Here is a 20,186-nt window from a genome sequence, read left to right on the forward strand (position 1 = left end):
AGGCAGAGCCCCCAAAGTCTGGCTTGCAAAAGTGGAGGGGCCAGACTCTGAGTTCTGACGGCCAGCAGGACTTAACATCTGGAATGTTAAAAGTCAACAGCTCTGCTCGGAGAGCGGGAGGGTGAGAGGAAACCGGGAGGGAGAGGTGTTGAGCCCCAGAAGACAGAGCTCAGCTGGGCAGGGAACAAAGGCATTGGCCAGCACCATCTCCCTCTCCTACCCCCAACCGAAATCCCAAAGGGAACCAGTTCCCGTCATTGAACTTTCTTGCACCATGCAAACACCCAACACTATGCCTCTGTGGATCCATCCCTCTGACGGGTCTGCCTCCATCCTGGTGCTGCAGGGCCCCTCCCACAGGGGACCACTGATGGCAAAGTGAGCTAAGCCTGTCCCTCATGCCCCTGTGCACCTTTCGGATCCACCCCGGCTAATACGCCAGATTCCACCAAAGCAGCACCACAAGCCTGGCAGTGTGCAAGTAGCCCAGACAGGAGCCACATCACTACACAGTGATTCCTGCCCCTAGGAGAGGGGAAGATAAGGTACACATCAGTCTGTGACCCCAGCAGTGGGCTGGGGATAGACATCTGGTGTGACCGTGGCCACACCCACCAACATAAGTTACTCCAGACAGCACAAGGGAAGTGCCCCGCAGTTCTGAGCCACTCCAAGGACTGTCCAAAATGATGAAACGGAAGAATTCTCCTCAAAAGAAACTCCAGGAAGTAGTGACAGCTAACAAATTGATCAAAAATGATTTAAGTCCTATAATGGACCATGAATTTAGAAAAATAGTCATAAAATTAATCGCTGGGATTGAAATAAGTATATAGGACAGCAGAGTATCTATTACTACAGATATCAAGGGACTAGGAAACAGTCATGAGGAGCTGAAAAATTCTATCAATGAGGTGCAGAATGAAATGGAGGCGAGGGGAAGATGGCGGCCTAAGAGGACGCTGAGCTCACCGCGTCCTGCGGATCACTTAGATTCCACCCACACCTGCCTAAATAACCCAGAAAATCACCAGAAGACTAGCAGAATGGATTCTCTGGAGGCAAGCGTAGATGAGATGTCCAAGGAAGAAGGTAGGAAGGGCGGAGAGGCAGTGCGCACTACACGGACTGGCAGGAGGGAGCCGAGGCAGAGGGGCAGCCCACCGGCCAAGCAGAGACCCCAGCTCTGGCTTGCAAAAGCATAGGGGCCGGACGGAGTGTGTTCTGACAGCAAGCAGGACTTAACATCTGGAAGGTTATAAGTTAACAGCTCTGCTCGGAGAACGGGAAGGCTGGAGGACAACGGGAGGGAGAGTTTTTGAGCCCCAGACGACAGAGCGCAGCGTGGCGGGGAACAAAGGTGCTCGCCAGTGCCATCTCCCTCCCCTATTCCCCCAGCCAAAATCCCAAAGGGAACCACTTCCTGAGAAGGAACTTGCTTGCACCACGCAAACACCAAATGCTGTGCTTCTGTGGATCCATCCCTCAGGGGGTCTGACTGCCTCCAAGTGCCGCAGGGCCCCTCCCAAAGCGGATTTCCAAAGGAAAAGTGAGCTGAGCCTGTCCCTCCTGCCCCTGTGCACCTTGCCGATCCACCCCAGCTAATACGCCAGATCCCCAGCACCACAAGCCTGGCAGTGTGTAAGTAGCCCAGACAGGCCACGCCACCCCACAGTGAATCCTGCCCCTAGGAGAGGGAAAGAGAAGGCACACACCAGTCTGACTGTGGCCCCAGTGGTGGGCTGGGGGGCAGACATCAGGTCTGACTGTGGCCCCGCCCACCAACGCAAGTTATTCAAGAGAGCACAGGGGAAGTGCCCCGCAGTCCCGCACCACTCCAGGGACTATCCAAAATGACGACACAGGAGAATTCCCCTCAAAAAAAAGTCCTGGAAATAACGACAGCTAATGAACTGATCAAAAACGATTTAAACAATATAACAGAAAGTGAATTTAGAATAATAGTCATAAAATCAATCGCTGGGCTTGAAAACAGTATAAAGGACGGCAGAGAATCTCTTGCTACAGAGATGAAGGGACTAAGGAACAGCCAGGAGGAGCTAAAAAATGCTATTAATGATCTGCAAAATAAAATGGAGACAACCACGGTTCAGATTGAAGAGGCAGAGGAGAGAATAGGTGAACTAGAAGATAAAATTATGGAAAAAGCAGAAGCTGAGAAAAAGAGAGATAAAAATTCCAGGAGTATAAGGGGAAAACTAGACAACTAAATGATGCACTAAAGAGAAATAATCTATGCATAATTGGTATTCCAGAGGAGGAAGAGAGAGGGAAAGGTGCTGAAGGTATACTTGAAGAAATAATAGCTGAGAACTTCCCTGATCTGGGGAAGGAAAAAGACACTGAAATCCAAGAGGCACAGAGAACTCCCTTCAGATGTAACTGGAATCGATCTGCACGACATATCATAGTGACACTGGCAAAATACAAGGATAAAGAGCAAATTCTGAAAGCAGCTAGGGGTAGACGTGCTCGAACATATACAGGGAGACCTATAAGACTCGTGACCGATCTCTCTACTGAAACTTAGCAGGCCAGAAAGGAATGGCAGGAGATCTTCAATGTGATGAACAGAAAAAATATGCAGCTGAGAATCCTTTATCCAGCAAGTCTGTCATTTAGAATAGAAGGAGAGATAAAGGTCTTCCCAAACAAACAAAAACTGAAGGATTCATCACCACTAACCAGCTCTACAAGAGATCCTAAGGGGGATCCTGTGAGACAAAGTACCAGAGACATCGCTACAAGCATGAAACCTACGGACATCACATTGACTCTAAACCCATATCTTTCTATAATGACACTGAATGTAAATGGACTAAATGCCCAAAGAAAAGACATAGGGTATCAGAATAGATAAAAAAACAAGACCCATCTATTTGCGCTCTACAAGAGACTAAGTTTTGACCTGAGGACATCTTCAGATTGAGAGTGAGGGGATGGAGAACTACTTATCATGCCACTGGAAGTCACAAGAAAACTGGAGTAGCCATACTTATAGCAGACAAAATAGACTTTCAGTCAAAGACTGTAACAAGAGATGAAGAAGGGCATCATATAATAATCACAGGGTCTATCCATCAGGAAGAGCTAACAATTATAAATGTCTATGTGCCGAATATGGGAGCCCCCAAATGTATAAAACAATTACTCACAAACATAAGAAACCTTATTGATAAGAAAGTGGTAATTGCAAGGGACTTTAACACTCCACTTACAACAATGGATAGTTCATCTAGACACACGGTCAATAAGGAAACATGGGCCCTGAATGATACATTGGATCAGATGGACTTGACAGACATATTTAGAACTCTGCATTCCAAAGCAACAGAATATACTTTCTTCTCGAGTGTACATGGAACATTCTACAAGATAGATCACCTACTGGGTCACAAAACAGTCCTTCATAAGTATACAAGAATTGAGATCAGACCATGCATACTTTCAGACCACAGTGCTATGAAGCTTCAGATCAACCAGAGGAAAAGTCTGGAAAACCTCCAAAAGCATGCAGGTTAAAGGACACCCTACTAAAGAATGAGTGGGTCAACCAGGCAATTAGAGAAGAAATTAAAAAATATATGGAAATAAACGAAAATGAAAATACAACAATCCAAACACTTTGGGATGCAGCGAAGGCAGTCCTAAGAGGAAAATACACTGCAATCCAGGCCTATCTCAAGAAACAAGAAAAATCCTAAATACAAAATCTAACAGCACACCTAAAGGAAATAGAAGCAGAACAGCAAAGACAGCCTAAACCCAGCAGAAGAAGAGAAACAATAAAGATCAGAACAGAAATAAACAATATAGAGTCTAAAAAAACTGTAGAGCAGATCAACGAAACCAAGAGTTGGCTTTTTGAAAAAAGAAACAAAATTGATACACCTCTAGCCAGGCTTCTCAAAAAGAAACGGGAGATGCCCCAAATAGATAAAATCATGAATGAAAATTGAATTATTACAACCAATCCCTCAGAGATACAAGCAATTATCAGGGAATACTATGAAAAATTATATGCCAACAAACTGGACAACCTGGAAGAAATGGACAAATTCCTAAACACCCACACTCTTCCAAAACTCAATCAGGAGGAAATAGAAAGCTTGAACAGACCCATAACCAGAGAAGACATTGAATCAGTCATCAAAAATCTCCCAACAATTAAGAGTCCAGGACCAGATGGCTCCCCAGGGGAGTTCTACCAGACGTTTAAAGCAGAGATAATACCTATCATTCTCAACCTATTCCAAAAAAAAGAAAGGAAAGGAAAACTTCCAGACTGATTCAAAGAAGCCAGTATTACTTTGATTCCTAAACCAGACAGAGACCCAGTAAAAAAAGAGAACTACAGTCCAATATCCCTGATGAATATGGATGCAAAAATATTCAATAAGATACTAGCAAATCGAATTTAATAGCATATAAAAATAATTATTCACCATGATCAAGTGGGGCTCACTCCTGGGCTGCAGGCCTGGTTCAATATTTGCAAATCAATCAACGTGATACACCACATTAATAAAAGAAAAGAGAAGAACCATATGATCCTGTCAATCGATGCAGAAAAGTCCTTTCACAAAATTCAGCACCATTTCTTAATAAAAACACTTGAGAAAGTCGGGATAGAAGGAACATACTTAAACATCATAAAAGCCATTTATGAAAAGCCCACAGCTAACATCATGCTAAATGGGAAAAAACTGAGAGCTTTCTCCCTAAGATCAGGAACACGACAGGGATGCCTACTCTCACTGCTGTTGTTGAACATAGTGTTGGAAGTTCTAGCATCAGCAATCAGACAACAAAAGGAAATCAAAGGCATCAAAATTGGCAAAGATGAAGTCAAGCTTTCACTTTTTGCAGATGACATGATATTATACGTGGAAAATCCGATAGACTCCACCAAGAGCCTACTAGAACTGATACATGAATTCAGCAAAGTTGCACGATACAAAATCAATGTACAGAAATCAGTTGTATTCTTATACACTAATAATGAAGCAATAGAAAGACAAATAAAGAAACTGATCCCATTCACAATTGCACCAAGAAGCATAAAACACCTAGGGATAAATCTAACCAAAGATGTAAAAGATCTGTATGCTGAAAACTATAGAAAGCTTATGAAGGTAATTGAAGAAGATATAAAGAAACGGAAAAACATTCCATGCTCATGGATTGGAATAATAAATATTGTCAAAATGTCAATACTACCCAAAGCTATCTACACATTCAATGCAATCCCAATCAAATATGCACCAGCATTCTTCTCAAAGCTAGAACAAGCAATCCTAAAATTCTTATGGAACCACAAAAGCCCCCGAATACCCAAAGTAATTTTGAAGAAGAAGACCAAAGCAGGAGGCATCACAATCCCAGACTTTAGCCTCTACTACAAAGCTGTCATCATCAAGACAGCATGGTATTGGCACAAAAACAGACACATAGACCAATGGAATAGAATAGACACCCCAGAACTATACCCACAAACGTATGGCCAACTCATCTTTGACAAAGCAGGTAAGAATATCCAATGGAAAAAAGACAGTCTCTTTAACAAATGGTGCTGGGAGAACTGGACAGCAACATGCAGAAGGTTGAAACTAGACCACTTTCTAACACCATTCACAAAATAAACTCAAAATGGATAAAGCACCTGAATGTGAGAGAGGAAACCATCAAAACCCTAGAGGAGAATGAAGGAAAAGACCTCTCTGACCTCAGCCGCAGCAACTTCTTACTTGACACATCCCCAAAGGGAAGGGAATTAAAAGCAAAAATGAACTACTGGGACCTTATGAGATAAAAAGCTACTGCACAACAAAGGAAACAACCAACAAAACTAAAAGGCAACCGACGGAATGGGAAAAGATATTTGCAAATGACATATCGGACAAAGGGCTAATATCCAAAATCTATAAAGAGCTCACCAAACTCCACACCCGAAAAACAAATAACCCAGTGAAGAAATGGGCAGAAAACATGAATAGACACTTCTCTAAAGAAGACATCCGGATGGCCAACAGGCACATGAAAAGATGCTCAACGTCGCTCCTCATCAGGGAAATACAAATCAAAACCACCTTCAGATATAGTGGCCAAAATGAACAAATCAGGAGACTATAGATGCTGGATAGGATGTAGAGAAAAGGGAACCCTCTTGCACTGTTGGTGGGAATGCAAATTGGTGCAGCCACTCTGGAAAACACCGTGGAGGTTCCTCAAAAAATTAAAAATAGACCTACCCTATGACCCAGCAATAGCACTGCTAGGATTGTACCCAGGGATACAGGAGAACTGATGCATAGGGGCACTTGTACCCCAATGGTTATAGCAGCACTCTCAACAATTGCCAAATTATGGAAAGAGCCTAAATGTCCATCAACTGATGAATGGATAAAGAAACTGTGGTTTAGATACGCAATGGAGTACTAAGTGGCAATGAGAAAGAATGAAATATGGCCCTTTGTAGCAACGTGGATGGAACTAGAGAGTGTGATGCTAAGTGAAATAAGCCATACAGAGAAAGACAGGTACCATATGGTTTCACTCTTTTGTGGATCCTGAGAAAGTTAACAGAAACCCATGGGGGAGGGGAAGGAAAAAAAAAAGAGGTTAGAGTAGGAGACAGCCAAACGATAAGAGACTCTTAAAATATGAGAACATACTGAGGGTTGATGGGAGGTGGGAGGGAGGGGAGGGTGGTGATGGGTATTGTGGAGGGCACCTTTTGGGATGAGCACTGGGTGGTGTATGGAAACCAATTTGACAATAAATTTTATATATTGAAAAAAAAAGAAAAAAAAATGGAGGCGACCCCAGCTCGGATTCAAGAGGCAGAGGAGAGAATAGGTGAATTCGAAGATAAAACTGTGGAAAAAGAGGAAGCTGAGAAAAAGAAAGATAAAAAATCCAGGAGTATGAGGAGAGAATTAGAGAACTGAGTGATGCAATCAAACGGAACAATATGCGTATCATAGGAATTCCAGAAGAAGAAGAAGAAGAAGAAGAAGAAGAAGAAGAAGAAGAAAGAACGGGGCTGAAGGTGTACTTGAACAAATCATAGCTGAGAACTTCCCTGATCTGGGGAAGGAAACAGGCAATGAAATCCAAGAGGCACAGATAACTCCCTTCAGAGGTAACTTGAATTAATCTTCTGCGTGACATATCATAGAGAAACTGGCAAAATACAGGGACAAAGAGAAAAATCTGAAAGCAGCTAGGGATAAACACACTCTAACATATAAAGGGAGACTGATAAGACCAGTGACGGATCTATCTACTGAAACTAGGCAGGCTGGAAAGGAATGGCTGGAAATCTCCAATGTGATGAACAGAAAAAAAAAATGCAGCCGAGAATCCTTTATCCATCAAGTCTGTGTTTTAGAATAGAAGGAGAGATAAAGGTCTTCCAAAACACACAAAATCTGAAGGAATTAATCACCACTAAAACAGCCCTACAAGAGACCCTAAGGGGAATTCTGTGAGTGAAATGTTGCAAGGACCACAAAGTACCAGTGACATCACTACAATCATGAAAACTACAGACATCACAATGACTCTAAACCCATATCTGTCTGAAATAACACTGAATATAAATGGACTAAATGCTCCAATCAAAAGACATAGGGTATCATAATGGATAAAAAAAACAAGACCCATCTATTTGCTCTCTACAAGAGACTCATTTTAGACCTGAGGACACCTTCAGATTGAAAGTGAGGGGATGGAGAACTATCTATCATGCTACTGGAAGACAAAAGTAGGCTGGAGTAGCCATACTTATAACCGACAAACTAGACTTTAAATTAAAGGCTGTATGTAACAAGACATGAAGAAGGGCATTATATAATAATTACAGGGTCTATCCATCAGGAAGAGCTAACAATTATAAATGTCTATGCACCAAATACAGGAGCCCCCAAATATATAAAACAATTAATCACAAGCATAAGCAACCTTATTGATAAGAATGTGGTAACTGCAGGGGACTTTAATACTCTACTTAGAACAATGGATAGATCATCTAGACACAGGATCAATAAAGAAACAAGGGCCCTGAATGATACATTGGATCAGATGGACTTGACAGATATATTTAGAACTCTGCATGCCAAAGCAACAGAATATACTTTCTTCTCGAGTGCACATGGGACATTCTCCTAGACAGATCACATACTGGGTCACAAAAAAGCCCTTCATAAGTATACAATAAGTGAGATCAGACCATGCATACTTTCAGACCACAATGCTATGAAGCTTGAAATCAACCACAGGAAAAAGTCTGGAAAACCTCCAAAAGCATGGAGGTTAAAGAACACCCTACTAAAGAATGAATGGGTCAACCAGGCAATTAGAGAAGAAATTAAAAAAATATATGGAAATAAATGAAAATGTAAACACAACAATCCAAACACTTTGGGATGCAGCGAAGGCAGTTCTGAGAGGAAAATACATTGCAATCCAAGCCTATCTCCAGAAACAAGAAAAATCCCAAATATGAAATCTAACAGCACACCTAAAGGAAATAGAAGCCGAACAGCAAAGACAGCCTAAACCCAGCAGAAGAAGAGAAATATTAAAGATCAGAGCAGAAATAAACAATATAGAATCTAAAATGACTGTAGAGCAGATCAATGAAACCAAAAGTTGCTTTTTGAAAAAATAAACAAAATTGATAAACCTCTATCCATACTTCTCAAAAAGAAAAGGGAGATGACAGAAAGAGATAAAATCCTGAGTGAAAATGGAATTATTACTACCAATCCCTCAGAGATACAAGCAATTATCAGGGAATACTCTTAAAAATTATATGCCAACAAACTGGGCAACCTGGAAGAAATGAACAAATTCCTAAGAACCCATGGACTTCCAAAACTCAAAGAGGAAGAAATAGAAAACTTGAACAGTCCCATAACCAGCGAAGAAATTGAAGCAGTTATCAAAAATCGGCCAACAAATAAGAGTCCAGGACCATATGGCTTCCCTGGGGAATTCTACCAGACATTTAAATCAGTGATAATACCTATCCTTCTCAAGCTTTTCCAAAAAATAGAAAGGGAAAGCAACCTTCCCGACTCATTCTATGAAGCCAGCATTACTTTGATTCCTAAACCAGACAGAGACCCAGCAAAAAAAAAGAGTACTACAGGCCAATATCCCTGATGAATATGGATGCAAAAATTCTCAATAAGATAATAGCAAATCGAATTCAACAGCATATAAAAAGACGTATACACCATGATCAAGTGGGATTCATTCCTGGACTGCAGTGCTGGTTCAACATTAGCAAATCAATCAACGTGATACATCACAGTAGTAAAAGAAGAGAAGAATGATATGATCCTGTCTATCGACGCAGAGAAAACATTTAACAAAATTCAGCATCCTTTCTTAATAAAAACCCTCGAGAAAGTCAGAAGAAGGAACATACGTAAACATCATGAAGGCCGTTTATGAAAAGCCCACAGCTAATATCATCCTCAATGGGGAAAAACTGAGAGCTTTCCCCCTGAGATCAGGAACACGACAGGGATGTCCACTCTCACTGCTGTTGTTTCACATAGTGTTGGAAGTTCTAGCATCAGCAATCAGACAACAAAAGGAAATCAAAGGCATCAAAATTGGCAAAGATGAAGTCAAGCTGTCACTTTTTGCAGATGACATGATATTATACATGGAAATTCCGATAGACTCCACCAAGAATCTGCTAGAATGCATACATGAATTCAGCAAAGTTGCAAGATACAGAATCAATGTGCAGAAATCAGTTGCATTCTTATACACTAAAAAAGAAGCAACAGAAAGACAAATAAAGAAACTGATCCCATTCACAATTGCACCAAGAAGCATAAAACACCTAGGGATAAATCTAACCAAAGATGTAAAAGATCTGTATGCTGAAACTATAGGAAGCTTATGAAGGAAATTGAAGAAGATATAAAGCAATGGAAAAACATTCCATGCTCATGGATTGGAAGAATAAATATTGTTAAAATGTCAATACTACCCAAAGCTATCTACACATTCAGTGCAATCCCAATCAAAATTGCACCAGCACTCTTCTCAAAGCTAGAACAAGCAATCCTAAAATTTGTATTGAACCAAAAAAGACTCCGAACAGCCAAAGTCATTTTGAAGAAGACGATCAAAGCGGGAGGCATCACAATCCCAGACATTAGCCTCTACTACAAAGCTGTCATCATCAAGACAGCATGGTATTGGCACAAAAACAGACACATAGACCAATGGAATAGAATAGACACCCCAGAATTAGACCCAGAAAAGTATGGACAAGTAATCTTTGACAAAGCAGGAAAGTATATCCAATGGAAAAAAAGACAGTGTCTTTAACAAATGGTGCTGGGAGAACTGGACAGCAACATTCAGAAAGAGGAAACTAGACCACTTTCTCACACCATTCACAAAATAAACTCAAAATAGATAAAGGACCTGAATGTGAGAGAGGAAACCATCAAAACCCTAGAGGAGAAAGCAGGAAAAGACCTCTCTGACCTCAGCTGCAGCAATTTCTTACTTGACACATCTCCAAAGGCAAGGGAATTAAAAGCAAACATGACCTATTGGGACCTCATGAAGATAAAAAGCTTCTGCATGCAAAGGAAACAATCAACAAAACTAAAGGCAAGCCACGGAATGGGAAAAGATATTTGCAAATGACATATCGGACAAAGGGCTGGTATCCAAAATCTATAAAGAGCTCACCAAACTCCACACTTGAGAAACGAATAATCCAGTGAAGAAATGGGCAGAAAACATGAATAGACACTACTGTAAAGAAGACATCCAGATGGCCAACAGGCACATGAAAAGGTGTTCAACGTCGTTCCTCATCAGGGAAATACAAACCAAAACCACACTCAGATATCACCTCACGCCAGTCAGAGTGGCTAAAATGAACAAATCATGAGACTATAGATGCTGATGAGGATGTGGAGAAACGGGAACCCTCTTTCACTGTTGGTGGGAATGCAAACTGGTGCAGCCGCTCTGGAAAACAGTGTGGAGGTTCCTCAAACAATTAAAAATAGATCTACCCTATGACCCAGCAATTATTGCACTGCTAGGAATTTACCCAAAGGATATAGGAGTGCTCATGCATAGGGGCACTTGTATTCCAATGTTTATAGCAGCACTTTAAACAATGGCCATGCTATGGAAAGAGCCCAAATGTCCCTCAACTGATGAATGGATAAAGAAATTGTGGTTTACATACACAATGGAATACTATGTGGAAATGAGAAAGAATGAAATATGGCCTTTTGTAGCAATGTGGATGGAACTGGAGAGTGTTAAGCTAGGTGAAATAAGTCATGTAGAGAAAGACAGATATCATATGTTTTCACACTTATATGGATCCTGAGAAACTTAACAGAAGACCATGGGGGGTGGGAAGAAAAAAAATAAAAAAGAGGTTAGAGAGGGAGGGAGCCAAAACATAAGAGACTCTTAAAAACTGAGAACAAACTGAGGGTTGATGGGGGGTGGGAGAGAGGTGAGGGTGGGTGATGGGTATTGAGGAGGACACCTGTTGGGATGAGCACTGGGTGTTGTATGGAAACCAATTTGACAATAAATTTCATAGTAAAAAAATTGCACGGCAAAAAAACAAAAAATCCCATGAGCAAACTAATGTGAAAAATTACAAACAGGGCACAATACTTACAAGTTAGGTCAGAAGGTTTGTATACCTTGTAACAGAGATTGTGGAAAAGCAAGGGCAAATCACAACATGTGAGGCAGCAAAGGCACTAGATACAAACAGGTGTTTCACCAAGAAAATGCTTCTTAAACATATAAAAGAATGCTAAATCTTACTCTTTTTTTAAGTTTCTATTTTAATCACCCAGTGCTCATCAGGACAAGTATACTCCTTAATCTCCATCACCTATTTCACCCATCCCCTCCACCTCCCCTCTGGTAGCCATCAGTTTGTTCTCTATAGTTAAGAGTCTGTTTCTTGGTTTATCTCTCCTGTTCTCTTTTTACCCTTTGCTTGTTCGTTTTGTTTCTTAAATTCCACATATGAATGAAATCATGGTATTTGTCTTTCTCTGACTGACTTATTTCACTTAGCATTATACTCTAGCTCCATCCATGTTATTCCCAATGGGAAGATTTCATTCTTGTTTTTATGGCTGAATAATATTCCACTGCATATATATCCCACTTCTTTATCCTTTCATCAATCGATGAGCACTTGGGCTGCTTCCATAACTTGGCTATAGTAAGTAATGCTGCAATAAACATAGGGGTGCATGTATCACTTTGAATTGGTTTTCTCATATTCTTTGGGTAAAAACCCAGTATTGCAATTACTGGATTGTAGGATAGTTCAATTTTTAACTTTTTGAGGAGCCTCCATACTGTCTTCCACAGTGATTGCATCATTTTGCATTCCCACCAACAGTGCATGAGTGTTGCTTTTTCTCCACATCGTCCCCAACACTTGTCATTTCTTCTGACTTTGATTTTTAGCCATTCTGACAGGTGTGAGGTGATATCTCATTGTGGTTTTGATTTGCACTTCTCTGATGATAAGTGATGCTGAGAACCTTTTCATGTGTCTGTTGGCCATCTCTCTGGATGTCTTCTTTGGAGAAAGGTCTGTTCATGTCTTCTGCCTATTTTTTAATTGGATTATTTGGTTTTTGGGTGCTGAGTTGTATGAGTTCTTTATAGATTTTGCATACCAACCCTTTATTGGACATGCCATTTGTAAATATCTTCTCCCATTCGGTAGGTTGCCTTTTAGTTCTGTTGTTTCCTTCACTGTGCAAAAGCTTCTTAGTTTGTTTGATGTAGTCCAATAGTTTATTTTTGCTTTAGGTTCCATTGCCTCAGGTGACCTATTTAGAAAAAAAAAAAAAGTCGCTAAGCTGACCTCAGAGAAATTACTGCCTTCTAGGATTTTTATGGTTTCAGGTCTCACATTAAGTCTTTAACCCATTTTGAATTTATTTTGTGTATGGTGACAGAAAGTGGTTCCAGTTTCATTCTTTTGCATGTAGGTGACCAGTTTCACCAACACCATTTGCTAAAACGACTGTCTTTTTCCCATTGCATGTTCTTTCCTGCTTTGTTGGAGAGTAATTGACCTTATAATTGTGGGTTTATTTCTGGGTTTTCTATTCTGTTCCACTGATCTGTGTGTCTATTTTTGTGCCAGTACCATACTGTTTTGATCACCACAGCTTTGTTTCATAAGTTGAAGTCTGGAATTTTGATGCCTCCAGGTTTGCTTTTCTTCTTCAAGGTTGTTTTGGCTATTCAGGGTCTTTTGTGGTTTCATATAAATTTTAGGATTGTTTTTTTCTTGTTCCGTGAAAAATTCTGTTGGTAATTTGATAGGGATTTCATTAAAGGTGTAAATTGCTTTGGGTAGTATAGACATTTTAACAATATTTGTTTTTTCCAATCCGTGAGCATGGAATGTCTTTCCATTTCTTTGTGTTGTCTTCAATTTCTTTTTTTTTTTAATTTCGGTAATATTTATTTATTTTTGATAAAAGGAGAGAGAGAAACAGAGGGGGGGGGCAAAGAGAGAAGGAGACAGAGAATCTGAAGCAGACTCCAGGCTCCAAGCTGTCACCACAGAGCCTGATGCAGGGCTCGAACCCACAAATCGTGAGATCATTACCTGAGCCAAAGTCAGATGCTTAAATGACTGGGCCACCCAGGTGCCCCATCAATTTCTTTCATCAGTGTTTTGTAGTTTTCAGAGTACAGGTCTTTCACCTCTTTGTAAATCTTACTCTTGATAAGAGATGCAAAGAAAAATAAACTGTGATGCCTCTTTTCATTATTTACCTCGTCTGTGAAGAAAGAGGCAGTCTCAAGCATTGTTTGCAGTAATGGTACGTGGTACAACCCCCATTCAGGGGATTTGATATTATCTTATAAAATTAGTAGGGCACTTACACTTGGAACCAGCAATTTGTCTTCTAAGAATCTATCCCCCCCAAAAAATGCAAAAAAAAAAAAAAAAGGCATAAGCACAAAGCCATTCCTGGCATAACAATTCATAAAGAAGACAAGAAAAAGAGACATGTCCACCAATAGGGGGCTGGTTGAATAAACCATGGTATATATACATCCTGGAGTACTATGCAGCCATAAAAACCAACGACTCTACCTATAGTGCTTTGAAGTAATCTCTAAGATATATCGTTAAGTGAAAAAATCCAGGTGCATAAAAGTGTGCAGAGCTGCTACTGTCCAGTATGGTAGCCACCAGTCACGAACAAGTATTTACATTAAATTAAATTAAAGTACACGGAATTTCAAAATCAGTTACTCAGTCTCAGTTGCGACATTTTGGGTGCTAAATGTTTAATTCCCAAATAAAACATTCAGGTAGCTAGTTGCCACTGTGTTGGACAGTGCAGATACAGAATATTTCTCTCTGTGGAAATTTCTACTGCACAGCACTGGTGTAGAATATAACAACTTTTACCTATGAAAGGTATAGAAAATTAAAACACATAATGTATTTCCTTATATTAAAAAAAAAACCTGTATGGTTAAAACAAAAGATGATAAAAAATGCTTGCCTATAAAGGGACAGGGGGACAGCCCAAGATGTAAGTTGATGATGTATATTCTCTAAAAAATATAACATAGATTCACAGGGTCCATGCCCTGGAAAAGGCAAGAAACAATGAGAAACCCAGTAGCAAAGAGCAATTCTAGTCCCCAGACGGAATCCTTTAAGCACATTTCCCACTAAATGACTGATTCCTGGTCTAAGTTGGGGTTGTACCAGGTGAGTCTGGACTGAACTCATGCCAGAAAGCATGTCAAAAAGAGTAAGAAGCCAATTTGAAGGGGCTCCCACCGGCCAAAGATACTAAAGCACATCAGATACAGAAACATCCCTGAACTCATGATAAGAATCTGAAAAAAAAAAAAAAAAGAAAAAAAAAAGCCAACTCATTGCTTACCTTTGAGGATCCTAGGAAAATAACTCATCGTTTTAGATTGTGGAAATATTGCAAAAGAACTAAGCATTCGCCTTACCCTCCTGTGCTTCCTATACTTAAGCTTAACCTAACAGTTGATGAGGGGAAGTTTCTTTTATAAAAGGATGTCAACTAATAACACGCAGAAGAAATCAAAGAATTAGTACATCGTGCTTTTGTAACCTTACTGAAATGCAGTTCTAGGCCATAATCATTAGAAACGGTGAAAAACATGAGGTGAAAAGCAGGTGGAAGATTTTATACTGGCTGGATCAGGCTGACAACAGTTGAGCCCAGTGATCGATCTCATCATCGCAGGAGGAGATACCACCAGACACTACTAGGCTCCTGGTGTAAGGCTATGGGAAGTCCATCACCACATCTGAGGTACTCTTGCCAAAAGATCCAAATCTAAGCAAGGCTCTAAATCTAATTACTGATTTAAAGGAAAGAAGAAAGCCATAGGAGCATAATAAACACAATAAGGATACAATTGGCAAAAACCCAGAATGCAAACTCCACAGGAAAAAGATCCAGTTTCTTAAGTAAATAAATCGGGAGGTTAGAAAAAAAAGAGGGTGGAATTTCTTTAGAGTAAAAGAGACTAAAAACTTCAGAGAGAGTTAAGTTCAAGAGAAATTAAAACAGATAAATTAAAATTAACACCGCAATGGGATACCACCAAAACAACAAAAATGAAAAAGATGGAAAATACCAAGCGTTGGTGAGGATGTGGAGCAGTGCAACTCTCACACACTGCTGGTGGGCATGCAGATTAGAACAAACATTTTGAAAAACTGCTTGGTAGTATCTTCTGAGCTCAATGTGAACACACTCTATGACTTGGCAATGCCACCCTTTGAGGCATGCCCAAGAGAAAGAAAATAAATGTCCACCTGAAAGACATGTACAAGAATGTTCAGAGCCTCATTATGATAATAAGTCAAATATGGAAAATACCCAAATCCCCCTAACAAGCATATAGGTTGTGAAAGAGCCACACAATGCAATACTCTACTGTTGTGTTAGTCCCAGCCTAATGATAGTGATAGCGTCACTATCAATATCACAAGGGCCAGCCTATTGATAGTGGCTAGGAATGACTGATGCACTCATCTACACCCATATTGCTCCTAGGAAGACCCCACAGACATTTCCCCCACAGGGGCCAATGTTGTGGCTGGACTGGCCCTTGTGGTTCTTCCTTGTGGTTTATTATGATTGCATTATTATTGCAGGATGTGCTTCAGCAAAAAGCCATCAGGGAACTTTGAGGAACGAAATCTATTACTCACACATCCAGGAGGACACATGGAACACCTGAGGGCTACACAGCGTGTTGTTGTGGGGGGCGAGGTAAAGGGAGGGGGAAGTGAGCAGGGACCTGGGATTTGCCTTTATTAGCGTTGAAGACTGGCGTGTCTAGGGTTTTGTGTGTTCACTCTTTATTGGCTAATTTAAATCATGACAGCAGGAATTAAGACATAGGAAGGGAAAAGTGGTGTCACTCAAGGGCTCAGTTATCTAGGTTTACCCAGGGCTTTCTGAAAAAGGGATCTTCATGGGTGGAGGTAGCCTAGCTCCTTACCTGGTTGTTTTGCTAGTAGTTGTGTCATACAGCTGGAAACTGTTTATTCTAGATGGTTGGAGAAAGAGAGGAAAACAAGTACTTTGTTTCCTTTTATTTCAAGGTACTTAGAACATCTATGATGGTTAATTTTATGTGTCAGCTTGCCTTGACCATACTATCCAGGTATTTGGTCAAACATTATTGTGGATGTTTCTGTCAGTGTTTTTGAATGGGAATAACATGTAAATTGGTGACTTTGCATAAATCATTATGTGAGTAGGCCTCAACCAATCAGTCGAAGGCCTGAATAGAACAAAAGATTCACCTCCCCCAAGCAAGGGTGAACTAGGTAGCAGATGGCCTTCAGCCTCCATAACCGTGTGAACCAATTCCTTCAAACCTATGTCTACCTATATCTATCTATCTACCTATCTATCTATCTACCTATCATCTATCTATCTATCTATCTATCATCTATCTATCTCTACACATGTACAACACATCCTATGGGTTCTATTTCGCTGGGGAATGATGACTGATACAGTGTCTACTTATATTACCTGCAGGGTAATCTCAAATATGTATCCTTTGAATCCTTGCAAAGTGACTTACTAAACATAGGAACAAAGTTAATGCTGTCTGATGGACAGGCAACTGAGTGCATGACAGGAGACATACCTGGCCACAGTGGCAGACCTAACCTACTACCTCTAGATGACACTCCATCTGACCTCATTTGCCAAAGAGGATCAGACCAGCCCTGCCTGCCAACAAGCAAGGTCTCAGACATAGAGAAATGCGATCCCCATCTGGAAATTGGCACTCTGAGTTAATAACAGGGGGCAAAAAATTAGCCATGGGTGTCCAAAGAATTATCTTAATAGCCAAGTTGTCTAATGTGTAGTGACTGTGATGATTATTAGCTTTTCTGTTTTTATGATTGTTACCTTTCTGTTTTATTAAATAATTACCACCTAGCACATGGAAAAATGCTTCCCAAATATAGTATCCACCCAAACGGGCCCTGTGAGCCACCTCAGAGAGTTGGTTTTGTTTATTTATTTATTTGTTTGTTTGTTTGCTTTTTAGAGTACCAAGAGACCCCAGCTTAACATCAACCACCATGGGTTGACATAGTTCAACACATGTCTTTTTCGTCTTGCTAAGTGTACTGGTTAGGAATGTGGGCTCTGAAGGTAGACTAGGTCTAAATCCTAGTTCTGCCACTTATAAATTGCGTGAATGTGAATACTTCATTTCTTCTTACAGTCACTGGCTCTTGTCTTCCTATTTGACTTCATCTCCTATCTTCATCTGTATTGTGTCTGACAAGCTCCAGCCCATTGAAGTTTTTCATGTGTCTATTTGTGTCTGCTCCTAGAAAACTGGTACTCACACACTTTGCTCATGCATACACAAAAAGGCCTGCCCAAGCCTGTTTTTTTTTTCTTGTTCAGGATTCAATTCAAATGTACTTCCTGAGAAAGAGCTTCACTGACAGTCCCATTTATAGTCGTCCCTGACCAGTCATTTTCTACTCGATTCATGTGTTCATGTTTCTTAAAGCACAAATCCCCATATAGAATTCTCCCACTTATTGATTTTTCTGCTTATTTCCAGTCTTCCAAAACTAGAATGAAAGCTCCTGGGACCCTTTTTATCTTGTTCTCTGTGCTGTGTCCCCTATTCTGGTTCAGTGCCTCACATATGAATCACTGAATAAATATTACTTACAAGAAGGGATTGATTCCTATGGGACACACTGGAGAAGACACAGATATTTAGAACTGAATGGCAGGAGAAGTTGACAAGGAGATTAAACATCAGGGAATTCAAATTTTTAAATGAGTGTTTATTGCAAATCCTCAGCAGTGCTTTTTAAACTTGGATGGGTGCCAGAAACAGCTGTAGATATCACTCAAAATGTAGAGACTTCCCATGCCACCTCTCTGGTTTTGATTCAGGAGACCTAGGGTGGCCCCGGGAATTTGGAAATTTAACAAGCACTCCCTATTTATTAAAGAAGTGCTCTGAGAACCACACTTGGAGAAATCCTGACCTAAACAGCTGAAATTTGTATAGCATTAATGTGATGTCTACCATGCAGACTTCTGTGATATCAGGGGGGTGTCTGAGTGTCTGCTAATATGATTACTCAGAGGGCACTGGTCTTTCCTTCCTACCTATGACCAAAGATTTCTTTTCCACATGGGATCACACTTAAAGTCTGCAATATTCCTGAGTGGTTGGATTGGGTATTGTTATCCCATCGTATAGATGAGGCTAGTGGAGGGATAGTGATTTAACTAAAGTGCACCAATGATGGGACCCTGATCTCTTCACCCTTGCTCCAGAAAATTGTCTAGGACACTGGACATCACACCTTTTCCTTCTCTATCACCTCCTGTTTCTGGGGCTCAGAGTTCACACACTTTCTCTGATGTCCCACTAGAAGGGAGAGTCAGGAGATCAGACAGCACATAGAATAGAGAGGAAGGGGAGAGGAAAGGATAATGCGTGAAAGGCAGAGGAAAGGGGTGAGGACGTGCTTGCCTATCTCCACTCAGGTCACTGGAAGCTGTGCAATGACTCTGTGCCTCCTTGTCAGCTCCATTCCACAGCCTCTTCCTGCACACAGCAGTGGCACTGAAGTTCTCACATCATGGAAATGTGGGCTCATCTCTGCTTGCAGCTCCATATCCAAGTATTTTCTCTAGGAAGTCATGCTATGATGTTCATGTCAGAGGCATCACACTGACAGAATGAAGGAGACAAAGCTGGAATGGGCAACTAATCATATTTGCTGAGGGCTTTCTAGATGCCACACATAGTGGGTTGTTATTTTCAGACTTTGTCAATTCAAGTCCTCAAAGTAGTCTGCTGAGGTGGCATCACTACTTCCTTTCTACGCATGGAGAAATAGGCCCAGAGAACAAAGTACATATTCAAAGAAATCTAGGGAGGTGTCGAATGGATGCAGAGGCCAACTTGAAGAGCTAACACTGCCCAATTCTGGGACAATTCCAGAATCAAAATAAATAGAGTAACAAATGCTAACACTCTGGGACAAATAAGAATCTATGGGTCATTCTGACATAAATAAATACTCGAATGAACACATAACTAAATAAACCTTAGAGCAGAAGGGAAGGTCTACCATATAGTCAGATGCCAACTATATCCAGAAGGAATGACAGAATTAGAAAAACAACACTTGACCAACTATCATAGTAACAAGTGATTCAGGCAAGAGCCCTGGATGGAAGCTCAGTCTGCGCCAAATCCCACAGCAGGCACAGTCACCATGGAAGCCATGCTCACCCAAGAATGCTGGAAAAACAACAAGCCACCACCACTCTCTTTTCGTTCCTAATATTACTAAGATCTGTATAGCACAGACACGATGTGAAGCAATTAACACCACCTATTTCTCAAAATAAATACTCCTCGCGGTTTTACCGCTTTAAGCGTACATGCATGCAAACATACATAATTACAAACATGCATACAGACCCCAATACATGCATGCTTTGTCCCACTTTCTCTTTTACTATTCAAGTTTCCAGGAATTCACTGAAGTGGATTTACAGAAGGGTAATGAAGAAAAA

General features: G+C 40.6%; 1 long non-coding RNA gene across 1 annotated transcript; it reads left to right on the top strand.

Moving 5' to 3' along the window:
* Window positions 1–76: 76 nt before the first annotated feature.
* Window positions 77–1,053, top strand: LOC123595102. The gene is made up of 3 exons (XR_006711040.1): window positions 77–92; window positions 144–147; window positions 933–1,053. It is a non-coding gene; the product is annotated as an uncharacterized LOC123595102 (long non-coding RNA).
* Window positions 1,054–20,186: the final 19,133 nt, after the last annotated feature.

Source organism: Leopardus geoffroyi, chromosome X (genome assembly GCF_018350155.1).
Source record: "Leopardus geoffroyi isolate Oge1 chromosome X, O.geoffroyi_Oge1_pat1.0, whole genome shotgun sequence".
Taxonomy (NCBI): domain Eukaryota; kingdom Metazoa; phylum Chordata; class Mammalia; order Carnivora; family Felidae; genus Leopardus; species Leopardus geoffroyi.